Raw genomic sequence first — 24,855 nt, forward strand, 5'->3', positions numbered from 1 at the left:
AAATTAGCAAGGCGCACTATTTGATAACATTCTTGTCTGAATGTAATGTAAACAGGGGTTTCTGGTTTGCAGTAGCCTTCAGATCCAATCATACCACTATGGCTTTACACAAAATTCATTTCTAAACATAAAGGAAACATGAGGAGCCCCGAGGTTAAACAAAAATTATATCACATTTGGTGAATAACTAAATGTTAAAAGTCAGGAGAAAATAACAAGTTCAAACCACATCAATGAGCAGATTGGTTCTGGTGACATCTCTGTGAAATGTCTTTCTTCAAAGTGCCTTCTGTTCTCAATTATGAGATAATGTCCATGAAATATAAGCAATGTAATAAAGAATTAAAGATGGACAAACCAAGCACAATTTTCTGTCAAATTATTTCTGTAGTTTTGTTAAACCGTCTGGTTTGGGGGCAGAGCATGGAGACTACCAGCTAATGCTTCAATCTGAAAGCATCTGGGCATCGTGGATCAGCTGCATTTCTGCTGGTCGCATCTGCCTGAAATAGTCTTTATATCTGTTCTCCATCCAAAAACCAGCAATCTATCAAAATGAAAGTTTTTGAAGGTGAAGTGCGACTTCCCCTTTGCTTTCACTCTTTGCAGAATTGCAGGCAGGCTTTGCCGTGGTGATTTATAGAGAAAACTATTTTCCCTGACAGGATGTGAATGAACCAAAGGCCAGGGATTACTGCTGAGATTAGCATGAAACATTTATTTGAATTTCTGATCAGCAGGGTTCTTCAAAAGGACCAGGGAGAGATTAGCAGGTGTTATGCAAAAAAGCTTTTGTGTTACAAAGTTACGCTAGCAAAACAAATATGTCTTTCACTTTGATGAGCTAGATAGGAATTTGTGAATGTTGCTATAGAAACTCAACAGGCCTCAAGCTATGCAGCTAGGCCCTTTCACAAGCAGTGTAACATTGGAACTATTAGATCCAATCTATCTCATTTTATTCTGTTACAACCCAATGTAAGCTACCATGGAGGGTTCATCAAGTAGAATGTTATGGTATTCTAAATACTAAAGGACATTTTTACCATCTATTTTGTTCTACCTTAAATAGATCATAATTGATTTTTTAAAATCTCCTCTGTATGATCACTCTTCTGAGAATGGGTAAGAATAATAACAAACACATCATAAATACAATTAACAGCACCAAAATACTTTCCTCTTGAACTAACGCCCACACGAGCAGTGGCACAAGCTTGTTTTGGGTGATAAATATACTACATCACCAATTAAGTGTTTTCTAAATAGTAATTAGTACCATAAAAGTTACATTACTTCTCAAGTGGTGGCCTCTGTAAGCAATAAAAAAAACCTCCTGCCTTCTAATATGTTCTTACATCCAAGTGATTAAAACATGTTTTACAAACAAATTACTATTCCCACATACATGCAGAAATTAGTGTTGCAAATCAGGTTGCTAGTCCAAGAGATAAAATACAAGGTTATGCGGTGCTTTCCAATGTTCAATGTAAATGTTTAACTGTTGTAGATTTTCTATGTGAAGCAGACCTCATAAGTGATGAAATTATACAAGGTGATCATGCAGCATAAACTGTCCATAACGCTTGTACATTCTGATAAATGTTGGCGAGTAGCAGGGGATTGCCTTATGACCAATCAACAGAACAGCTTAGCGCATCCACCAGATGGCTAAAAATACATTTACCTGCAATTTAATAAATATTCAAGTGTCCTTCAGACATGGTGCTGTGATTACAGCTTGCTGCATGGAAAAGTGGTGAACTTTCTTTCTACGTAGCACCCGATGAAGTTGAGAAAAATTTCTGATTTTTCTTTGAAAAGACATTTTTTCGGTATTATAAAGAGCTTTTGGAGATAAATATTTATGGTACCCTATAATTCATTGCCAAGATAGGCTTGTGGCCAATACAGCTCTAAGAATTTAATACTTGATCCTGATGAAGGGAGGAAGGTGATAGGCAGCTCACGTGATATAATGGGGAGAATAAAGTCTTCTTCATGTTTGCAATATTCTTCATGCTTAGATTACGATATAATGGTTCATGTGGCTGTTTCCTTTTTTATTTACTAACAATGATAAATAAACTTTCTTATCCTTAAGATGTTTGAATCATTGGCCACATACTATGCTTTAATCACCTTCGTTCTCCGATTCCAGTATAAAACCAGCTGTGACATTCATTAAAAGAAATTCTAAATAAAACTTCAATTAATAACAAAATTATTTTATAATAAATACAATATGCTACAAAGGGCACTGAAATATGATTTGTTTTTGTTTTCATTTATGAGATAGGCCATAAACCATTTACTTGCGACTCAATTGGTCATGAATTACAGGATGGCCTCACTGCTAGAAATAAATATCATTTTCAATGTTCGCGGTAGTAGATTTTCTGTACCGTTCATTCCATTTCTATCACAGGTGTAATTTTCTATCACAGGTGTAATTTTGGACAGGAAACTAGTATCAGTTCAGTCAAAGGGGAGTGTTTTCTCTACAAAGTACTCCTTACATGTTATTTGAAAAATGAAAGTACTTGTGACCAATTTTATTCCCTTTACTCGCCTTCTCTCTAAAAAGCAGTGATGAAGTGATGAGATGTTGCTCCGTTCAGCATCCCCTATCGACGATGTTGCCTGGACTGGGGAATTTTAGCTATGAGGAAAGATTGGATAGGCTGGGGTTGTTTTCTTTGGAACAGAGGAGGTTGAGGGGGGACCTAATTGAGGTGTATAAAATTATGAGGGGCCCAGATAGAGTGGATAGGAAGGACCTATTTCCCTTAGCAGAAGGGTCAATAACTAGGGGGCATAGATTTAAAGTAATTGGTCGGAGGGTTAGAGGGGATTTGAGGAGAAATGTTTTCACCCAAAGGGTGGTGGGGGTCTGGAACTCACTGCCTGAAAGGGTGGTAGAGGCAGAGACCCTCGTCACATTTAAAAAGTACTTGGATATGCACGTGAAGTGCCGTAACCTACAGGGCTACGGACTGAGTGCTGGAAAGTGGGATTAGGGTGGATAGCGCTTTGTCAGCCGGCACGGACAAAATGGGCCGAATGGCCTCCTTCTGTGCTGTAAATTTCTATGATTCTATGATTCTACCTCAGTAATTTTTTATGTATCAGGCTATTGAACCGCTTAAAATGCATTAATGCTGCCCTCATCAAATACCTACACATATGAATTTTGCAGCACACATCACTAGACAGCAATTATGGCTGAAGCTGGATCCTTCCTGGCTTGCATGATTCAGCATCACGCTACACAGCGCATTTAGTCACTTCAAAAATGAAGAAACTGACAAATACTTTGGTTTTAATGTCTTACTTGTTTCCTGCCATAGCAACTTACTACTTCAGGCCTTCACGCATTCTAGTGATGTACACCAGGGGTGTGGCTTGCTTTTATCCCAGTGTGGCTCAGCCATTTCAACGGGAGGCAAAACTTCACACTGGCTTGGATGCCAATCTAGAGACATCCAAGCAGGGACGTGTCAGAATTCAATGGGTGCTGCTGTCCATTCAGCCAGCACTAGCTTTTCCCAAATCTGGCTCTGATGTTTGCTCATGATTGAGACCAATGCAAGATGTATGTGGGCTGCCCTCATGATATATGTCATTGGAGGAGCACAGGGTATGAGCAAAGAACCAAAATGGAGGACCTAAATGGCAGATCAAAGTACTTCCTATGATTTTCTTTTCAAATAATGTCGATGGGGAGTACTTTGTACAGAATGTAATCTTGCCTTTCCTGTTCCGTTGAGTTGCTGAAGCAATTAAACAAAGGCAATTAAAATACTTCACAATGTCATGAAAATGCAGTCTTGACGCCAGAGTGTTACACACCACACAAAATTTCTATTTTGACTGGAGAATGTACAGTAACTTTTCTGTATGAGTTTTATGTTCTCAGACACACGGTATAAGCTATTTGTATGATATGTTTCTGTATTGATTACCTTAACTAGATGCAGTGTCGTTCTGACTGATGGACTAATGGCAGGAACCAAAGCCCCTGTATACAATCCACAGTAAAACGTTTTAAATAGCAGTGATACAGAGTTATTTATCCTAATTGCAGTTTGGAATGAAGACTCCATTTTTGATCATGGAGTTTTCCCTGGCTACTGAGGTGACTTACATAGAGCTGGTACGAAGGCCAGGGTACGAATCTCCTGTTCTTTTTGTAAGGGATAAGAACTCAGCATATTCACCAGACTAGTAATATATCACTCAGCAAATTAACTAGAAGTGCTAACACTGGAAGGGCACATTCAGTTTAGATCATACTGATCTGAACAGAATTTACTCTTTATGGGCTACACGATAAACATGAAAAATGAAGAGATGGATATGGATGGCAGATAGCTGGATGTGCACAAACAAATACATGAAACACTCGTCAGTAAAAATATATTAACTGGTACCTTCTTTTGTGACCCACCCTTTTTTTAGGCAGACAAATATAATTGGTTGATCAACGTACCAAATTCATGCACCTGCGCTCCATTCTAAACCCACCTTTCACAAAACCTGAAAGACTTGTGAAGAGTTGGAGACTGTTAACTTACAAAGCACTGACATCTGCCTCCTTTATTGCTCTAACTGATCCTCCTCTGCTGCTTCCACTTGGCAGATTATAAAGGTACCTTTGTCAATTTCTCCACTTTGGGCTGGTCAGAAAGGGATATTCACGCAATGTCAATTTGGCGTCGTAGTCTTTCAGAAGAATATGAAGCTGTGCCGGTTATGGAGGGCTAGTGACCCATTAGCGTTGTAGTAAACAAAAGCCCACAGAGATATTCAACAATACAATAGGTTAAAGCTATATAACCATTACTTTTGATCCCATGAAGCTTAGGCATTGTTCAGCAATTTTAGGAACATGACACAGTGCAGACGTGGTGCTGAGTGTTTCTAACCTTCCACGCTTGTCATCATGCAAGCTGCAAAACACACTGTATAGAAATACGTGGCAGATGAATGAATGAATGAATGAATAGGCAGGTAAATAAATACACAAATAAATAAATTGCTTTTACCAGTTCAGTGCAAAAAATACACTTAAATGAGAAGGAAAGTCCAGGGTGAGCACTCTGAATTAAGTGTGTGCATCTCAAATTGTGATATTTTCTCCCTTATTTTCTCAGCAAATTTCTCCCCCGCCCCTTTAAAGACACAGGCTCCTTACTGGAATGCAGTTCCACAGGCGCCAGTCACCCTCCACAGTGCCTTGCCCACGTGACCATTACTAATCATGTGTGAAAGGTGATGGTGAGTGCTGGTGGGCTATCCTACTGTGGAAGGGTTTACCAATCCTTTCCTTGTCCAATATTCAGACAAAAGTAGTTGGAACAAGGGTTCCCTGGATAGTGGGCAGGAGTGAGAACCACGGCCTTCCCTAACCCAGGGACGCCGAGGGCAATTGTAGTGCCCTACCAGTGCGCAGATCAGTGAGCTCAGCACAGGCCAGATTACAACTAGAACCTTCGTGATCTGTTTGGCTCACCAGATAAACTCACTGCTCAGTACAGACCAAGAGTACGTTTTTACCCTGTTATTTTAACTAATAGGAACTGTATATTTTGCCTCAAGCAACCAAGTGATACAAGCATGCCATCTTTGTAAGCATTGAAGTGTATCAAAAGTATAAAGCATTAACCTTGTAGTTTTACAGCCATTTTGACATTGTGATATTTTCATAGCCTCAACTCCTGCAATTAAAAGCTTAGGTGTACTCTGAGTTGGAGCTATCATAATGAAGAAAGCAAACACTTCTGCCTGCATTAAATAAATGTTACCTATTTCAACATCAATATCGCTCTATTGAACGCTGCTAAAATGTGTTTGCTTTGTAGTCTTTGCTTTCAATGTTTAAAAACACAGTGAGAATTGCACATGGTGTAACCTCCATTATCTGCCATCACCGAGAAGCCCCTCTCCCCAAACGGGCAATGGAAATTGTTGGATAATGAAAAAGAGTGTCCAAATTTTGGCTTCACACATTAGTTCAAGCAATACTCTGAGCAAAAAGGGATGAAGGCAATTACCATACAAACAACAAAAGAATTATTATGTAGTTTTATTCAATTAAAAAAAAATTGAACATGACAAAAGAAGTTGTACAATGAGGCAACGGACTGTGCAAGACTTTACCCTGAAAATGTACAACTGAAAAACTTTAGGTTAAATAAATCACTCTTGTACTGCATATAAAAGTTCCAATCCCGTGAAATCGGTGTTTTACATCGGCACTCTACTAAACCTTGAAAACCACAGTCAATTTATTTTTTGCATTGCAGATAAGATGTAGGCCCAGGTTTTCTGCTTCTGCCTTCATCAGCCCAGAGTTTTCTACCCATGACATTGAATGGAAAGAGAAGTGCAGGCTGGCGGGCGCAGAAGCGGAAAGCCACGGCAGCAATATTTACAGCTTATGCTCAGGGTGGTTAGAAGCGATAACAAATGAGGAAATATTCTTTTGTTTTTCAAACTGCTCCAAATCCATTCTACGATAGTATTTTTAAGGCCATTAAGGCCAGAGGCGAGATGAGTTGTTCTTTTAACGCAGCGAGTTGTTATGATCTGGAATGCGCTGCTTGAAAGGGCGGCGGAAGCAGGTTCAAATAATAACTTTCAAAAGGGAATTGGATAAATACTTGAAGGGGAAAAATTTGCGTGGCTATGGGGCTAATTGGATAGCTCTTTCAAAGAGCCGGCACGGGCACAATGGGCCAAATAGCTTGATTTTGTGCTGTACCATTCTATGAATCTGTGATAATAATAATAATTAATGGGCTGAGTAAACTAGTTGCCGGTGTTATGCACCAGCAAATGCCTCTGCATTTTAAAGGCTGCACAGGAACTTCTTTAGGGTCAAGTTTTTGGAACTTTGCTTCAGGTTCAGTTAAATTTGAGTGCCTGGAATCCAATGCCTAATTTCAGTTTCTCGTAACTGAATGTCAGGCCCTCATAAATGACAAGAACTTGTATCTTCAGCCAGTCAGGCTGGGTGCTGAATATACAAGCACTCAATCCTAAAATTCAATACCATGCAGGCTAAACCAGTCACTTACAACCACTGCAAAGACCAGTTATTCATAGATAGGTCACATAAAATTAGTTTATTTCAACTCCTCAATTAGTGCAGTAGTATTTCTGCACTAAAATAAGATTTTATCTTATTTACATCAATACAAAGCCTCCAAGTTTCACTCCAGGGCTTAAGCACATAAACTAGGCTGACACTTCAGTGCAGTACAGAGGGAGTGTTGCATTGTCAGAGGTACCGCCTTTCGGATGAAGCGTTAAACCAAGGCCGTGCCTGCCTGTTCAAATGGGTGCAAAGGATCCCCAGGCACTATTTGAAGAAGAGATGGGGTGTCCTCCTGGGATCCTGACCAATATTTATCCCTTAATCAGTACCACCAACACAAGTTACAGGAAACTTTGGTTTATCCGGAGGTTGTATGTCCAGAATACTCAATCTAACAGAAAAAATCAGGAGCCGTTTTCTATAAGTATTTTTAGTACTCGTTTTTTTTTCCCAGTCAGGCACTGCAAGGTCTGTAGCTATAGCAACAGCTTCAGCTAGAGACACTTGCAGCTGCAGCCGACTCTTTAGAAGCTGTTGCTAAGCAACAGTGTTTGTTGTCAGATACGGAGATGAAAACCTCCATATGCTTCAACATTAAATTTGTATGTCCAGCAGTTTTGATAGATCAGCAACACGCCGGTCCCGTCGGTGCCAGATAGCACAAAGTTTCCTGTAACTGGTCCTTTATCTCATTGCTGTTCATGGGACCTTCCTTTGCAATAATTGGCTGCCACTTTTCTCGAAATAGCAACAGCGAAACTTCAAAATTTGTTTGTTAGCTGTGAAGCAGTTTGGGGATGTCCTGAAAATATGCAAGGTTGTAAGTTCCTTTCTTTATCAATCAGTTTATTCTAAGAACAATTAGAAAGATTAATTTGAAGAAATCTGTGGATTTCTTTCATCGTGTTTTCTGTTCAAATAGTGAAATCTACAGAAAATAATCTCCGCTAATGTTGTAAAAGAATGGATCGGTGTATGTGTCATCGCTCAAAGGATTAAAACATCTTTTCTGGTCTAGTTTTTTTTAAACACACAATTGAAAGTGCTGAATTACCATTTAAAATGTAATTGACTGTCCGTATGGAGTGACAGTTTAAAAAAGCAAACCTCCCCCAATATGCTATACTATATATCATAATGGCTCTTCATTTTTAATTTATGTGTATTTGAACTCTCACTGGTTATTTAAAATAAATAATATCCAGGGAAGGAGAGCAATTAATTAAAATTCGCACACAGGTTTGGTTCTCTAACATTTTTATAATTTGCTAATCATTAGGAAATAAGTATTATCAGATATTACTTAAATAATTGCTTGTGTCTTACAATCAATCATTTGCTAATCCTGTAATAACTGCTTCCATAATAATCAACCAGTTAATTAAATAACTTTTGTATATTTTAATGGTAACTTAATTGATTTGGGCTATCTCTGAAATTCCGTGTAAATTCAATTATTAAAATTGCAAGTAAAATGTATCTGATTATTCATACTTGTGCACTTACATTACAAGGACGGAGCTCAGCGTATTATAGTGCAAAACAATTTAACACAACAAAATGCCTTGAAAGCAGTTGAAGCTGAAAGTGGATAATGAGCTCTGGCTTGCTAACCACATGCACACGAAAAATGTCCTGCAGGGATTTTTTTCAACATGTAATCTAATTATGGCCTTTAAACTATTAACAACCTGGATTTAAGCATATTGAACCCAATGATGCACTGGATAAAATAACCCAGATTCAGTAGCAATTGATGGAGATATTTTGCATTGATATATTAGTGGTGGGAAATGATGCCTATACAGCAAAACTGATACAAAATGAAATTCATTCAGCATGGGTTTTTTTTTTGAAGTAGAGGTTTGGAAGTTTTGTGTGGGTTAAAAAGACAATCAGAGGTCGCTCATAACTGAAAAGTGATTCTTGATGTCTTCAAAATAAAATCAGCGTGCAATATATTGGAATGCATACAGATCTGAGAACCACAATAATGGTTCAGCAAACTTATGCAGATGATCCCTCTTCAGAAGCAAGTTTGGTTCGCCAACTTAATCAGCTCCTAGAGAGAGAATCTCATCGATTGAGACATGAACGTCAGCCAAAAAGCTTCTTTACATGCTGCAACCAACTACTGTCCCAGTCATCAGGAAATGAGGACTGTGTTCAGTCTCCATGTGCTCTGACTTAGACAAGAGTTTCAAGCAAGTGGATTATAAAAAAATAAATGATCAATTAATTAGGAATTCCATATCCTCTCATGCCAAACACATAATTCATTGTACATGATCACTTTAAAGCTTACATTTAAGTCACCGATTGATATCCCCCTAGGAACTAATGTACTCTTATGATTCATCTTTGATTATGTGCATTCAAAACAGTGCTTAGCACCCGTATGTGTAACTTTATAGTGGGTCGGCTTCCCTGAACATGTATAATTTTGAGGATTGTTTTCAAATTTTCTGCTTAAAAATAGTCATGCTACAGTTTCTCCCAAAAAGTTAAATGGCGGGGGGGGGGGTTTTGAAAGCTCAGTTCAAAGTCAGCAAAATAATTTTGTTGCGAATCTTTTCAGTTGTTTTTGTTCCAAAGCAAAGCTTTATGAGAAATAAATCAAACTAAACATTATTTCATGTTTTTGAATTTCAAACAATAATTTGAGCAAAATACATGTCCTCAAAGAAACCAGCAGCTTTATAGCATATCATCATGTCCCAGGTTAGCTGCCCCATAGAGTGCCTTTAAACAACTCTAGTTTTAATTGTTTTTCTTTCAACTGAGCCACGTCGGCCTGATACTTATCATCATGCTTTTGGAAATAGAAAGTAAATGTAAAAAATGTGTGAGGAGAATGAAATAAATCGGGGTGTTGCTAGATCAGGACAGGCAGTATGCTACTGTTGTCTAGCAAATGAGTGCACAGCTCTGAATTCAGCTGCGCATTATGGTGCATAGAGAACCAAATGAACAATGTGGAACATGGCTAAACTCAGCAGTCTATTATGCAACGCATTATGTTAGCAGCCACCAGGATCTGCAGCTGCAAATGGCAGCAAACAGGACGCAGACAATCCTTGTCAATCTTTTGAAAGCATTAATTAATCTGAAAATTTCACGCCCCTGCAATAATCTATTGTTGATTCATTGGCTAATTTACCTTGTGAAACAGCTGTTTCTGTACGTGTGAGGATGAGCGATGGGAGGTTTGCTACCCAGGCCCCAAATGATCTGCACAAGGGGAGGTCCTCTCTCCACCAGCCCCATATTGTCCAGGGCACCAGTGAGCTGCCCCAGGGTAGAGACCCTATTCTACCCAGGTGTCAGTTGCTTTTAATGGGCGTTTCCAGCTCCAGCAACACTTTCAATTCACTTCTGGAACCATGAAATGTGTCCCCAAAAAAATAGGCGGCGGCATTTGTGGCAACTAGAATTTAACTGACATGCCCTCTGGCTAGATGTTTTCTTCTGCCCAGCATGCTTACCAACTATAGCGCTTTTTAGGGGGTCCAGAAATCAATGCCACATCCACTACAATTCAGGGTCCCAAATGTGATGCCTAAGGGCAGGACCCATCAGCAGATCCCCAAGGCAAATTGGCAAAGGGATCAGGCTCCTGTTTGTACGCTCGAGATCCCTGTTGTTCAATTCAAATAACTGGTATTTGTATAAACTGAGGTTAGGCCCAATTCTCTCTACGTCCAGATATTTTCTTTGTTTGAATGGTTAAGAATGCACGCTTTTTTGAGTAAAATTACCATCATTTCTGGGTTTGGAAAATACACTTCTTTTACAAGGCACCAGTACAACAGGAAGCATTTGACTGTAGTAGCTTCAATGGTTCAGCTGCTATTTTCAGCTCCTGTTCTGACGTACAGGTACTGTAAATGGCTAGCAGAATAAACGTGATAACCAGTGCTTTAAATGTTAAGGAAATGCAAACTATGCCCATACAATAGAGTTCTATGCTGTTACATTATAGAGTTTAAAAGGACACAGATTTATCTGTCCTTATTTTTACTCTAATGCCTCGTACTTTGTGTCTCTGTCGTAGGCCATGTTACCGATTTAAAAACTGTGTTCATGAAGCAATAAAAAATGTTCCAATAAAAAAGCAGTAAAAACCCCAGTAAAAAAGAATTCTTCAATAATTCAGCGTTCACAGATAAATTAAAATATCAGGGAAAGTCAAAAAATGTAGGCATTGTGATGATGCATTGATTTACCAATGCACTATACCACAGACTGGTAAAATACAGTTGCGTATCCACAATTCTCTACCAAGGGAGGTCTAATCTTGGCTAAGATATTGAGGGAGATGCCAACTACAGGCTAAACAATTCCTCCACTGAGAGAGAAAGGAAAATCTGAGGGCAAGTCACTTGGAGCCACTTTGAATCCCCTTGTAAGCACATAGCTATAGAGTAGCATTGGCTGCTCACTGAGCACCTGACTATATCACTGCTTAAGGATCGATATGTGGGAGGATCTACCTAGATAGGGGGGGGGGAGAAAAAATTAAAACTGGATAGAAGTAAAAATAAAGAAATGATTTCGCCTCACTCACACATATAATAAACTGGTAACATTTTACCTTTTCTGGGTCTGGACCTGTTAAATGGATTGATATTACCGTGACATCTTCAGTAACAGTTCTGTTTACATTAGGATTTGCTTTCTGGGCTAACAACTGACGTTTTACCCTAATATAAGTAAGGTGCACACTAATATGAATAAGACTACGGAAATGGCTTTAACAGCTACAATAAGCATTCCAAACCACGGCTTTGATCTAGTAGCATAATAAAGTAGACAACCAAGAAGATTCATGTGCCATTACAAAAAGATTTTAGACCTTGAATAAAATAATTGATTCCTTCATGTGAACTATATAAGAGACTAAAAAAAATACAAATACTTCTGTTGAAACCTCAATGATTCACAAGCAAATAGTAACTTTCAGCAACAAAATATAGCCACAAAAAAAGATATTATAGGGTCGGCATATATTATAATGTTGACAAGACATAATCAAGAATGCTTTTCACAACTGTCTACCATCAAACGTGTGGAGAATTCAATCAGCGATCCCTGTACGCCAAAGCACAGCCAGTGACAGAAGGCATGAAATTGTAATTTCAGCTTGAAAAGCACCAATCAACACACCAGCAGCAGCCGGCAGGCTTTGCTGTATAAAATGGCCATCCTTCCCTTTAATGACAATATGGTATCAGTTAGCAGTCACCGCATTGTAAGCCATGCTATATTTTTCCCGGGATGACAATATATTAAAACAACTTATTTGTGCACTATTGCACTAAATATTCTTACTGTCAGGAACTAAAATGTTATACAAGTAAATCATTTTCTTCCTATTTGGAGAACACATTTAAAGCACATTTGCTGAAATATATTAGAATGAAGTAACTGATTGCAAAATACACAGAACCATTTTTTTTTTAATACAAAAATGGCAGAAGTTTTTTGACCCTATATTTCTTGTTCCCCTTCCACAGGTTATATTTGTTATATTTCATAGCACATTACATTTAAAAGTCCAACTTAACATACTTATAATAATAACAAATCGGTAACAATGCCAAATGTTGCTGAGGCATTGCACATTATGGTTCAAATTTTCAGCCTAACAATTAGATCTAGGACTCGCTAATTAAATATCATTCATTATACGTAGAAATGAGATTTTAAAAAAATCAAGAACTGCTTTTTGAAATAAGGTTATAGTTGGCCTCATCCATCATGTTTTTAACAAACCAATTTATAGTCAAGCGTATCTGCAAGCCAGTGTTATTACCTTGTCATCACTAGTTAAGGGTAAGATGCCTGGGCAAACCTGCGCTACGTATAGCTTTTATCTCATTAGTTTGCAGTTATTTGTCAGTCTCTTTGCTTAAGATAAAGTGCAGGCAAATAATCAGATTATGGAGGTTAACTGCTGCCAAATATCCAGCTGGTATGATCATAGCACACAAAATAATAAATAAAATGAACATAATTGCAGACACAACATGTTGTTTAATCATACAGCTACAACTGAAGCTACTTAGTCACATTCTAATTATCACTTGATGCCAATCTCCTTACGACAGCTCACAGGTGAATTCAAAAGGTATTTCTATTTCCAGCTAATGGAGGGAAAGTGTAATATACTAATCTCATTCCAATATTATAAAAATCGTCACACGCGCAGCAAAATAGGGATAAGTAGGAATGTTCTCATGTTACACAGAATGCATAATCAACACTATCAATTAAAACTGCATTACCTGAAACATTATACTTAACCAACTGAAGGAACTAACATCCTTGAAGACTAATATGAAAATCTGATGCAACAACAAAACTGTCACACACACTGACAAAAGAGGCAGAATTGAAGCATTTGGATAAAAAAGCATTTCCTGGTGAAACAAGTGAGTTTGAAAATTTAAGGGAACAATTAGTTTTACACCACGTTCTTAAGAAACAACCTTTAAGTTAATACTTTGGATCCCAACTCTATTAGAATTTAATTTCTTCCATCCCTTTCCGATTGTTTACCGAGTAAATTATACGTACACTGCAGCAAAGTTACTTTTGGTCTAATGTAACTTAGAATCTTCACATAAACAAAATTATGTAAACATACTTTCAACTATGATGCAGTTGCAAGACATTATCATCCAGAAGACCACCAGTATCTGGTCATTAAAAGAAGTTCATCTAAATAAAATGCATTAGCTATAATTGTAAATATTTCTAAAATGGTTGTTATTAACTTTCATCCATTCAGTGAGTTGTAAAAACTCCTACGGGCACATTTAGTATTAAACATAGGTTTACAGCAAGATCAGAGTCTGTCCTGAGTCATGGCCTCAGTCTGCCTGCCTGCCAATCTCTCATTTTCTTTCTCAGTTTCCTTTGTCTCTTCACCTAGTATAGGAGCTTCAAAACTTGTTACACTGTCCCTCTATTGTGTTCTTTGCTGCTCTGATTTTTGTGGTTACGAACATACGAATTAAAAGCAGGAGTTGGCCACTTGGCCCTTCGAACCTGCTCCGCCATTCAATAAGATCATGGCTGATCTGATTACTCCACATTCCCGTCTACCCCCGATAACTTTTCACCCCCTTGCTTACCAAGAATCTATCTACCTCTGCCTTAAAAACATTCAAAGACTCCGCTTCCACCGCCCTCTAAGGAAGAGAGTTCCAAAGACTCACGACCCTCTGCGAGAAAAAATTTCTCCTCATCTCTGTCTTAAATGGGCAACCCCTTATTTTTAAACAGTGACTCCTAATTCTAGATTCTCCTACAAGAGGAACCATCCTCTCCACATCCACCCTGTCCAGACCCCTCAGGATCTTATATGTTTCAATCAAGTCACCTCTTATTCTTCTAAACTCCAGCGGATACAAGCCTAGCCTGTCCAACCTTTCCTCATAAGACAACTCGCCCATTCCAGGTATTAGTCCAGTAAACCTTCTCTGAACTGCTTCCAGCGCATTTACATCCTTCCTTAAATAAGGAGACCAATGCTGTACACAGTACTCCAGATGTGGTCTCACCAATGCCCTGTATAACTGAAGCATAACCTCCCTACTTTTGTATTCAATTCCCCTCGCAATAAACGATAACATTCTATTAGCTTTCCTAATTACTTGCTGTACCTGCATAGTAACCTTTTGTGATTCATGCACTAGGACACCCAGATCCCTCTGCATCTCAGAGCTCTGCAATCTCTCACCATTTGGATAATATGCTTCTTTTTTATTCTTCCTACTAAAATGGATAACTTCACATTTTCCCACATTATACTCCATTTGCCAGATCTTTGCCCACTCACTTAACCTATCTATATCCCTTTGTAGCCTCCTTATGTCCTCTTCACAATTTACTTTCCTACCTATCTTTGTGTCATCAGCAAATTTAGCAACCATACCTTCGGTCCCTTCATCCAAGTCATTTATATAAATTGCAAAAAGTTGAGGCCCCAGCACTGATCCCTGTGGCACACTACTTGTTACATCTTGCCAATCAGAAAATGGCCCATTTATGCCTACTCTCTGTTTCCTGTTAGCTAGCCAATCTTCTATCCATGGCAATATGTTACTCCCTACACCATGAGCATTTATTTCCCGCAATAACCTTTGATGTGGCACCTTATCAAATGCCTTCTGGAAATCTAAGTACAGTACATCCACCAGTTCCCCTTTATCCACAGCACATGTTACTTCCTTAAAGAACTCCAATAAATTGGTTAAACATGATTTCCCTTTCACAAAACCATGTTGACTCTGCCTGATTACTTTGAACTTTTCTAAGTGCCCTGCTATAATGTCTTTAATAATAGCTTCTAACATCTTCCCTCGGACATCTTCCCTAGGACAGATGTTAAGCTAACTGGCCTGTAGTTTCCTGCTTTCTGTCTCCCTCCCTTTTTGAATAAAGGAGTTACATTTGCTATTTTCCAATCTAATGGAACCTTCCCCAAATCTAGGGAATTTTGGAAAATTAAAACCAACGCATCAACTAGCTCACTAGCGACTTCTTTTAAGACCATAGGATTAAGTCCATCAGGACCCGGGGACTTGTCAGCCCGCAGCTCCAACAATTTGCTCAGTACCACTTCCCTGGGGATTATAATTTTCTTGAGTTCCTCCCTCCCTTCCATTCCCTGATTTACAGCTATTTCTGGGATGTTACTTATATCCTCTATATAGTGAAGACCGATGCAAAATACCTGTTCAATTCAACTGCCATCTCCTTATTTTCCATTAATTCCCCAGACTCACTTTTTATAGGACCAACGCTCACCCTGTTAACTCTTTTCTTTTTTAAATATCTATAGAAACTCTTACTATCTGTTTTTATATTTCTAGCTAGCTTTCTTTCATACTCTAATTTTTTTCTCCTTATTAATCTTTTAGTCATTCTTTGCTGTTTTTAAAATTCTGTCCAATCTTCTGACCTGCCACCCATCTTTGCACAATTATATACTTTTTCTTTAAGTTTAATACTATCTTTAACTTTTTTAGTTAACCACGAATGGTAGGTCCTCCCCTTGGAATTTTTCTTTCTTGTTGGAATGTATATATTCTGTGTATTTTGAAATATCCCCTTAAATGTCTGCCACTGCAACTCTATTGACCTATCCCTTAACCTAATTTGCCAGTTCACTTTAGCTAGCTCTGCTTTCATGCCCTCATAATTGCCCTTATTTAAGTTTAAAATACTAGTCTTGGACCCACTCTTCTCTCTCTCAAACTGAATGTAAAATTCAATCATATTATGATCGCTGCTACCTGGGGTTATAGCAGGAAGAGCTTATCAAACTACTTTAGCTGAACTTCATTCATAAAAGTATGAATTATGCTTCTTGATTTACATCAATCTCTCAATATCTTCCATAGACCACCATTATAATGTCACTGCATATTGGGACAGTGCTAAATTATGCATATTAATCCTAATTTTTAAGTTTCACATCCTCAATAATGGCAAATGCAATCTAAGCATGTGGTGATTTCCAATAGGCAACACAGATCTATTGAATTGCTCAATAATGTATTGCAGCAGAGTCCTCCAGAGCTGTAATACAATAGCAAAATGCTGCGGATGCTGGAAATCTGAAATAACAACAGAAAATGCTGGAAGCACTCAGCAGGCCAGGCAGCGTCCGTGGAGAAAGAAACAGAGTTAACGTTTCAGGTCTGTGACCCTTCATCAGAACCTCCAGAGCTCTGCTGGTAGGTGATCTTTTCCCCAATTGTGGATAAACCAATTGCAATAAAGTTGCAGGCCACAGTCACCACATTGGTCCTCCCTCTCCAGTCCTTTCACAGGGTTATTAATACAACCTCACTTTATTGGGCAGTGGGAGGAAGTCCCATACATCGGTACACTTCATTTTCTCTCGATTGTTTTAAAATTTGGAGATAATTCAGCACTTAAATCATATCTGTTCTGATGATAGAATCCACGCTGTGAAACGAGAACATTAAAACTGCATTGAATAAAGAGAAATTTGTCTGCAAACCATTACAATGTGCAAATAAAAAGTGAGCAACCTTACATCATTATCATATTAAATTAGACCACTCTTAAAATAGTCAGAAGTTCAAACACTTGTTTCCTTGAGCAATCACAGAACAAGATAAAACTCCCGATACAGATGTTAAAACACCTTGGGGGTAAAATTCGACTTGGACAGGGATGTCAAACGGGCGGCATGGCATCTGCTGTCCGTTATACGTCCTATCCGATATTCAGTTTCAGTGACTTCAGTAGAACAACATCAGGTGGGGCTTATAAACTGGCGGCAGATGTGATACCGCCCATTCTGCATCCCTGGCAAGTTAATTTTCACCCCCCAGCACCATTCCTCCCCCCCCCCAACCCCGCTTTATATTTAAATGGAAGAAGGTTAGCAATGTCGCACCAAAAACCAAAGTTACTTTTAGTCAACTTCACCAGACACAGCTTTTAAGAAATAAGATTGTGCCCATGCAGTCTTTATGTAAACTTCCTTGCCTTTACTTCACTCTTCCTCTCCTGGTAGTGTCACAGTTCCATAAGCAATGCTCATCCTCCAGTACCTCTCCCAAGTGACAACTCTTCATGTGGGCATCTAGACAGTTATTGTTGGCGGGCTACATGACATGGTGGCCATTGCAGCTAAGCACAATTCTGTTGCCACCCAACATCGACAGACATATACACTTTCCAGCAAAAGTCATTGGATAATGATCAGCAGCAGTACCCCAGGTGATTTTTTTCTCCCCTCCCTTCTCCACTGCTCCTGGAGACAATTGTATCATCTCTACTCTCACATGGCTGAGATCAGCTAAGTCTGCAGCGATCAGAGAATCAAAGCTGAGAATCTACTGGTCTGTATAGCTCAGTTGTACACTGCCGTTAACAATTGAATCATTGGGGAACCTAATTAAAACAAACATTTTACACCACAAAACGATAGAACACAAGATCATACAGGAAGTCCTGTGAGGATGGTCTGAGGAAAACCCAAAGTGAACAAGGAAAAAATGCCTGACATTTTGGTTGGCAGCTCTAGAGAAACTTGGGAGCAGGTCCACCCTGTCCTTTTGTCCAGGAACAATGCATAAGAGAAAACTAGGTAAATGAGGAAGGAGTGATTAATGGGTGTCAAGCTGTATAACCCATGTTTTGCATCACTTAATCACTACATTCCAATTTACCTAGTCTTCTCCTTTGCTCTTTTCAGTCTGCATGTTAGCCTACGCAATGAGCCTTAGCTCCTCGATTTCTCTATTTTAAAAAAGAGAGAAACTCTTAAACAAAAAAGCCAAGACAGTGGGCCATGTATATCTGTTACATAGTCATCAACTGTATGCTGCTGCTTTCCTGGAATTGCAGTAGCAGCAAAGGGTATGGTTACACTGCCACTTTTGCATCAGTCAGAAGTGTACATCAATCCAAAAGTGGTAATATAGGTCCAGGGACTTCTGAGCACACTAAAGTTATGAGATACAAAAGAAAGAAAGACTTGCATTTATATGGCGCCTTTCACGACCTAATTAAAACAAACTGGATGTCTCAAAGCGCTTTACAGCCAATGAAGTACTTTTGAAGTGTAGGAAACGCAGCAGCCAATTTGCACACAGCAAGCTCCCACAAACACAGCAATGTGATAATGACCAGATAATCTGTTTTTGTTATGTTGGTTGAGGGATAAATATTGGCCAGGACACCGGCGATAACTCCCCTGCTCTTCTTCGAAATAGTGCCATGGGATCTTTTACGTCCACCTGAGAGAGCAGACTGGGCCTCGGTTTAACATCTCATCCAAAAGATGGCACCTCTGACAGTGCAGCACTCCCTCAGCACTGCACTGCACTGTCAGCCTAGCTTTATGTGCTTCAAGTTCCTTGGAGTGGGACTTTGAACCCATAACCTTGGGTGAGTGTGCTACCCACTGAGCCACGGCTGACAAGACCCTTTTCCAGGTGGTTACCTCACACTGGTCTGAGCTTGCACCGAGCATAGTTCAACTCCATCCAAAATGGCCTGTAGTAAACCCAAATATTTAAGAACGGATGCCATTCACAAATCTTTGTGGCTGAACTAATTAATAATGATGCGATATTGCTGCAATATTGTAGTACATTTCAAAGCTCCATAAAACTAATTTGCAATGGTGGAAATATTTCTTGGGAGAAAAGCCTTAGATTCACTCTTTCATGTACTCATTCTGCACCTCAGGCGATATTTATTTTTCAGTCTTGTACAAGTTTCAGCAGCCAAACTTCAGGTTCTACAGCACTGGGAATATTCTGATATACTTCAACAGCCCCCAGAGCTTCCAACACATCAATAATAAGTAATTTATGTATGAGCTCTAACACTGCGCACCAGAAAGCAGTGAAGGTGAGGCACATGTTTGAGAATCTGGATTTTTTTTTGGTTCTAAACTTCACAAATGTAGACTGCTGCAACAACAACAAAAAAATCAGCAAATGCAAAATGATCGAGATCATTTTCTTTTTCTTGTCCTGCTGTCCCATTATACAGATGCCTGGTTATGATAAATATCTTTGTCTTTTCTGAGCTGTTGCAAAGGATTCCACTGTATATATGTTACAGCATTGAAAATACACTACAAAACTTGTTTTTTTCCCCCCACAGGTATGGAACACTCATAAATCACAAGCAGCGTAGCACCTTGTGAGTTATGTTAATCCCTCCTGGTACAGAATCCAAGATGTCAGTGTTACTACATTATGCCTGTTCTATGGGTTTGATCATGCTTCGGCGCAGACTTCACAACAAAGTGATAACCGCTTGTAATTCTCATTTTTAATCTAATTCTATTGAATTATTATTCAGAGCTGTCAAATGAATTTTGGCTCTTTGCTCAAATAAAAACATTATATCATGAAGCGACCAACTTGGTAAATGAATGAAACATATGCTTCCTTAAGATACCTTCCTCCTTTTATGTCTGAGAAATTTGGGAACTTCCATTCATTTTCAATTAAAATAGGTATTTTTAAGCTAGATTCGTTAGAAAAGATTTCATACTTTCCATGTTACATTGCAACAGTGGCTACACTTCAAGAGTACTTAATGGGCTATAAAGGGCTTTGGGACTTCCTAAGGGCATGAAAGGCGCATTATATATATATATACACACACACCTAAGTATTTCTATTTACATTACATTCATTTTTGGCTTGCTTTGTCAAATGATGGAAACAGCAAGGTAGCAAAATGCATCTTGCCTTGGAAAAGATGAGAGCCCCAAAAATCTGCTGGGCAGTGAATCTCAGGTTAAGTGCCAAGATGAGCACACCCTGGACCTCTGCCACTGACCCCATCAAAGGTTGTGGTGACCGGGAGGAGGTATCATTATTCAAATGCCTTTATCAGGTTAGAAACGCACCTGGGGTGGCTCCCTCCCTGCTGAAGAGGCAAGAAGGTCTTACCGAGGAGTCTCGGACCATGGGGATGCTGGTAGCCGCTGGAAACATCTTGTAGCTGTCTCCTTTATAAGGGGCCTGCCATTAAATCATTAAAAACATGTTTTGATCCATGGGTGCCCAGGTCCATGATCTGAGCTTGGATCCTCAGGTTGGCCCCACCTCCATCAATATGCCAGGGTGTACACCTAGTCTGACCAGGCATACCCTATGCCAGCTCTCACTGATAACCGAGGACAGGAATTCCCAACTTAGGGAACTCTGTTCCCTGGCCCTGCGTGCTCCAGTGGCACTAGATAGGGTCTCGACCCCCAGGAGACTATTCTGGAAATCCTGCCACTAGATTAGGTTCTGGTGTAGCCAAGCCCTGGAGAGGGGGAAGCGGTACACATCTCCACTGAAAGAATTTGGAAAAAAATTGGTATGAGATCTACACAGTGATGGTTTAGCAATCGTTTTTTAATTGGTTGCTGGAAAATAGAGAGTTTTCCTTATGACTGCTGGATAATAAATAAATACATACATATATACACACTGCAGTTCAAAAATTAAATATCTGCCTGTAAAAGAAGAAGAAATGTTTTACCTTTACTATCCATTTGGTTAGGGTGGATTGTTTTTTAAAGTGAAGGCAAAAAATACATCTTCTATCTTCTATCTATATATATATAAAATGGTCCGTCCGTCTGTATGTCTGTCTGTATGTCTGTCTGTATGTCTGTCTGTCCGCTATACACTCAAAAGTTATAGAGCGTACCTACACATATGTTATATCAAAAGAAAGGCTATGATCAGGGGAGTGTCATAGGCATATTTACGTTTTGGTCAGACAAAAATTGTTCAGACAGTAGACAAAAAACATTCAAAAACACTCATTAGCAGTTGACCAATCCTACCGCTCATTAACATTGACTGACGTGATGGTTGACCAATCCTACAGTTCAGTGACCTGATGGTTGAACAATCGGTGCATCATGGGCGGGACCTAATCCTGCAGCCTCCCGAAACATAGCCGCCATTTTATCCCCTGCTTTTCCTCAACAGCGAGCGGGGCAGCTGCGTCGGCCCGCCGGAGCGGGAGGTGAGTTGGGGTCACTTGGGCCAGGCCTCACAACCGCTCGGCCCGAGACACAGAGCGGGGGAGCGGCAGTGGCCGGCTGTCAACCACGCGGCCCGAGACACAGAGCGGGGGAGCGGCAGCGGCCGGCCATCAACCGTGCTGCCCTCTAAACTGCCCTGGCAACGACGGCCCCCCCCAGCTAGTAATACATAAAATATTAATCTATTTTTTCATATTTCCTTCTTTACCAAATATTTCTACAGCAATAATTAATGTTACAAAGAGGTTCTACTTAAAGATAAACTTATTAAAAAAATGAGACTTTTACTTAGAATCTCCCACCAAACTTAAATAATGGTATAGTCCTTCCACAACTTGCTGCTGTTTATAAGAATCCTGATACTTTTTGAGTTCTGAAGTAATCAAACTTAAATAAAAGAAATGCAGCCGATGTAACCATTTAAAGGAATCACTAAATACAAAGACCTCAAAGTCATTCCCACTTGAGTCCTTACTTACTCACCAGGGTTCTTCTTAGCTTCATCTGTGCCTGGCTCAGTTACTTTACTTGCCAACTGTAGCTATGGGAGATGAGTCAGGACATAGAGATAACTTTCAAAGCAGAAATGATGTAAACTAAGTGTCAACCATGGTTCAGTGGGTAGCACTCTCGCCTCTGAGTCAGAAGGTTGTGGGTTCAGAGTCCCACTCCAGAGACTTGAGCACAAAAATCTAGGCTGACACTCCAGTGCAGTGCTGAGGGAGTGCCGCACTGTCGGAGGTGCCGTCTTTTGGATGAGACCTTAAACTGCTCTCTCAGGTGGACGTAAAAGATCCCATGGCACTATTTCGAAGAAAGAGCAGGGGAGTTATTCCCGGTATCCTGGCCAATATTTATTCCTCAATCAACATAACAAGAACAGATTATCTGGTCATTATCACATTGCTGTTTCTGGGAACTTGCTATGTGCAAATTAGATGCCACATTTCCTACATTACGACAGTGACTACACTTCAAATAGTACTTCATTGGCTGTAAAGCACTTTGGGACGTCCGGAGGTCGTGAAAGGCGATGTATAAATACAAGTCTTTCTTTTCTCTAAATGTGCAGAATTTGTGATTTACTCATTTTTGGATGTTTAATATCAAGAAAAATCCCTGCTCCTAAAAGTGGTTTTCCATGCAGATTTTCCTCTGTGATAACTTACTAACAGTAGACAGGCATGTATGTTGGGGGGGGGGGCTGTGGGGGGGAATGGCTGATGTGCGGGAGGGAAGGGTTAACAAGCAGAAAGTCCCAGCTCTCTCTATAAATGGATGGTCTGTGACCTGTAAATACAAGTGCACCCTGTGAGCTGTATCATGCAATATGGTGAATCTCTTCGGCTGTGAGTGATCACTCTGGGGAGTTCAATGAATTCCATAGACTTAAAGGCAAAACATTGCTACAGGCATTTCAAATACAGTAAGTGATAATTGTATGGGTAAGTTTGATTATTTTCCGACAAATATTGTAATTTTTATGTCTTTATTGTGTTACAAATCGTATTTTCAATAATGCGTGCTCAGCTTCACAGAGAACCAAGATTGTGATTTTCAGCAATTTGATCAGTCTTTAATTTTTTTTTGCATATATATTAATAGGTGTTACTGACTGTCCAAGTTTGATTCTTGGATTTTCTTTAACTTCATGATTGGTGGTTTTCATTACTACCTGCCGATTGGTATGTTCTTTATCTGAGATTCGTCACTGTTTCAGGAATTCCATTAATTTGAACTAATCAGGTGCAAGTCTGTCAAGGACCTTTGCGTACAGGCAACATGGCACTCAAAACGCAACATCCCAAGTGTGATTGACAGAATGTAGGATACACAACATATACACATACTCGCAGCTCCTCCATGACATTGCTCATCGTGAGTCAGAGGTTGCATTGTTTCAAAGGCTGGGTGGTGTACTTCTCCAATGAAAGAATTTAATAAGAGATTTGTGACAGGTTGCCCAAGAAATGGTGAAGTGGTCTTTTTGATCTCCACATATAATATAGGCAAGGAAATCTTTGATATTCATCTATTTACAGTGTTTTTACAGCAAGTGCGCAAAAAATATAGTAAACTTAAGAAATCATTAAACCAATCGCTTAAACTGTCTTTTCACCTTCATCAAATATCTGTTGTACAGTGCTTCATGTTATTAAGTGATTCTGCTTTAATCATGGTTAAATTCAGAACTTTTATTCAGAACTTCTCTCTGCAATTTGAATAATGGTGCAATCCTTCGAGAATTTCTTACTATTTATACGTTAATCATTTTCTCTTTGCTGTTCGTTTTGAATTCTGACATAAACAGAAGTAAATAAACTGATGTAAGCATTCGTAATATATTACAAAATACAAAGATTGAGCAAAGTTCAAGTGGAAAGCTTAATTATCACACATATAACAACGTGTAAACTACTTAAATATAACAATATTCGGGAAAATTGCCTCTGGTAAAAGTTGAAGAGTTCGTGATTTAACTTGTTTGAATATTTTATCCTGCTCCTAAAAATGTTTTCCCTTGCTCTTAGCATCGCTTCTCAATTACTGAATTTAATTCTTACTTTTTCACAATTAGTGGACATTGGGGGAAGGGCAGGGTTGATCCTGCTGTGAATTATAAAAGATTCTATAAGTTGTATGCAAGGGTGCTTGCTAGGACCTCTAGCCTGTTCCCCTGATGATTACTTTCAGTGATACATCCAAGGGCCTGCAAAAACTGGAAGCTCAGTCTTCGTACAAAGGTATAGGCCCTCGACGGGAAATATTGACCTGGGTTTTAGCCTGGAGGCGAGTTCTGTGCGGAGGGGGCTGTTGTGAGGCCGGGAGACCTGCAAGAGCGGGTTTCCCGAAGGTCCTGCAGTTTTTAACTGGAGGCCTTTCGGACTGCTTCATAAGGCCAAAGCCTACAAGAGCAGGTAGGTGTAGCGGGGGAGTCAGAGAGAGAGCACGAGTGGGGTACCGATCTCGGGGGTCCCAATTGCAGGGGTTCCAATGGAGGATTTGCCAGTGCAGATGGTGGTCAGGGGGGGTCTGATGGTGGTCGGGGGGGTCGGATGGTGGTCAGGGGGGGTCGGATGGCGGTCAGGGTGGGGCTGATGGCGGTCGGGGGGGTCTGATGGTGGTCAGGAGGGGCCTGATGGCGGTCGGGGGGGTCTGATGGTGGTCGGTGGGTCTGATGGCAGTCGGGGGG

Source organism: Somniosus microcephalus, chromosome 23 (assembly GCF_052327205.1).
Source record: "Somniosus microcephalus isolate GS21.2 chromosome 23, FLI_Smic_1.0, whole genome shotgun sequence".
In the NCBI taxonomy this organism is placed as follows: Eukaryota; Metazoa; Chordata; class Chondrichthyes; order Squaliformes; family Somniosidae; genus Somniosus; species Somniosus microcephalus.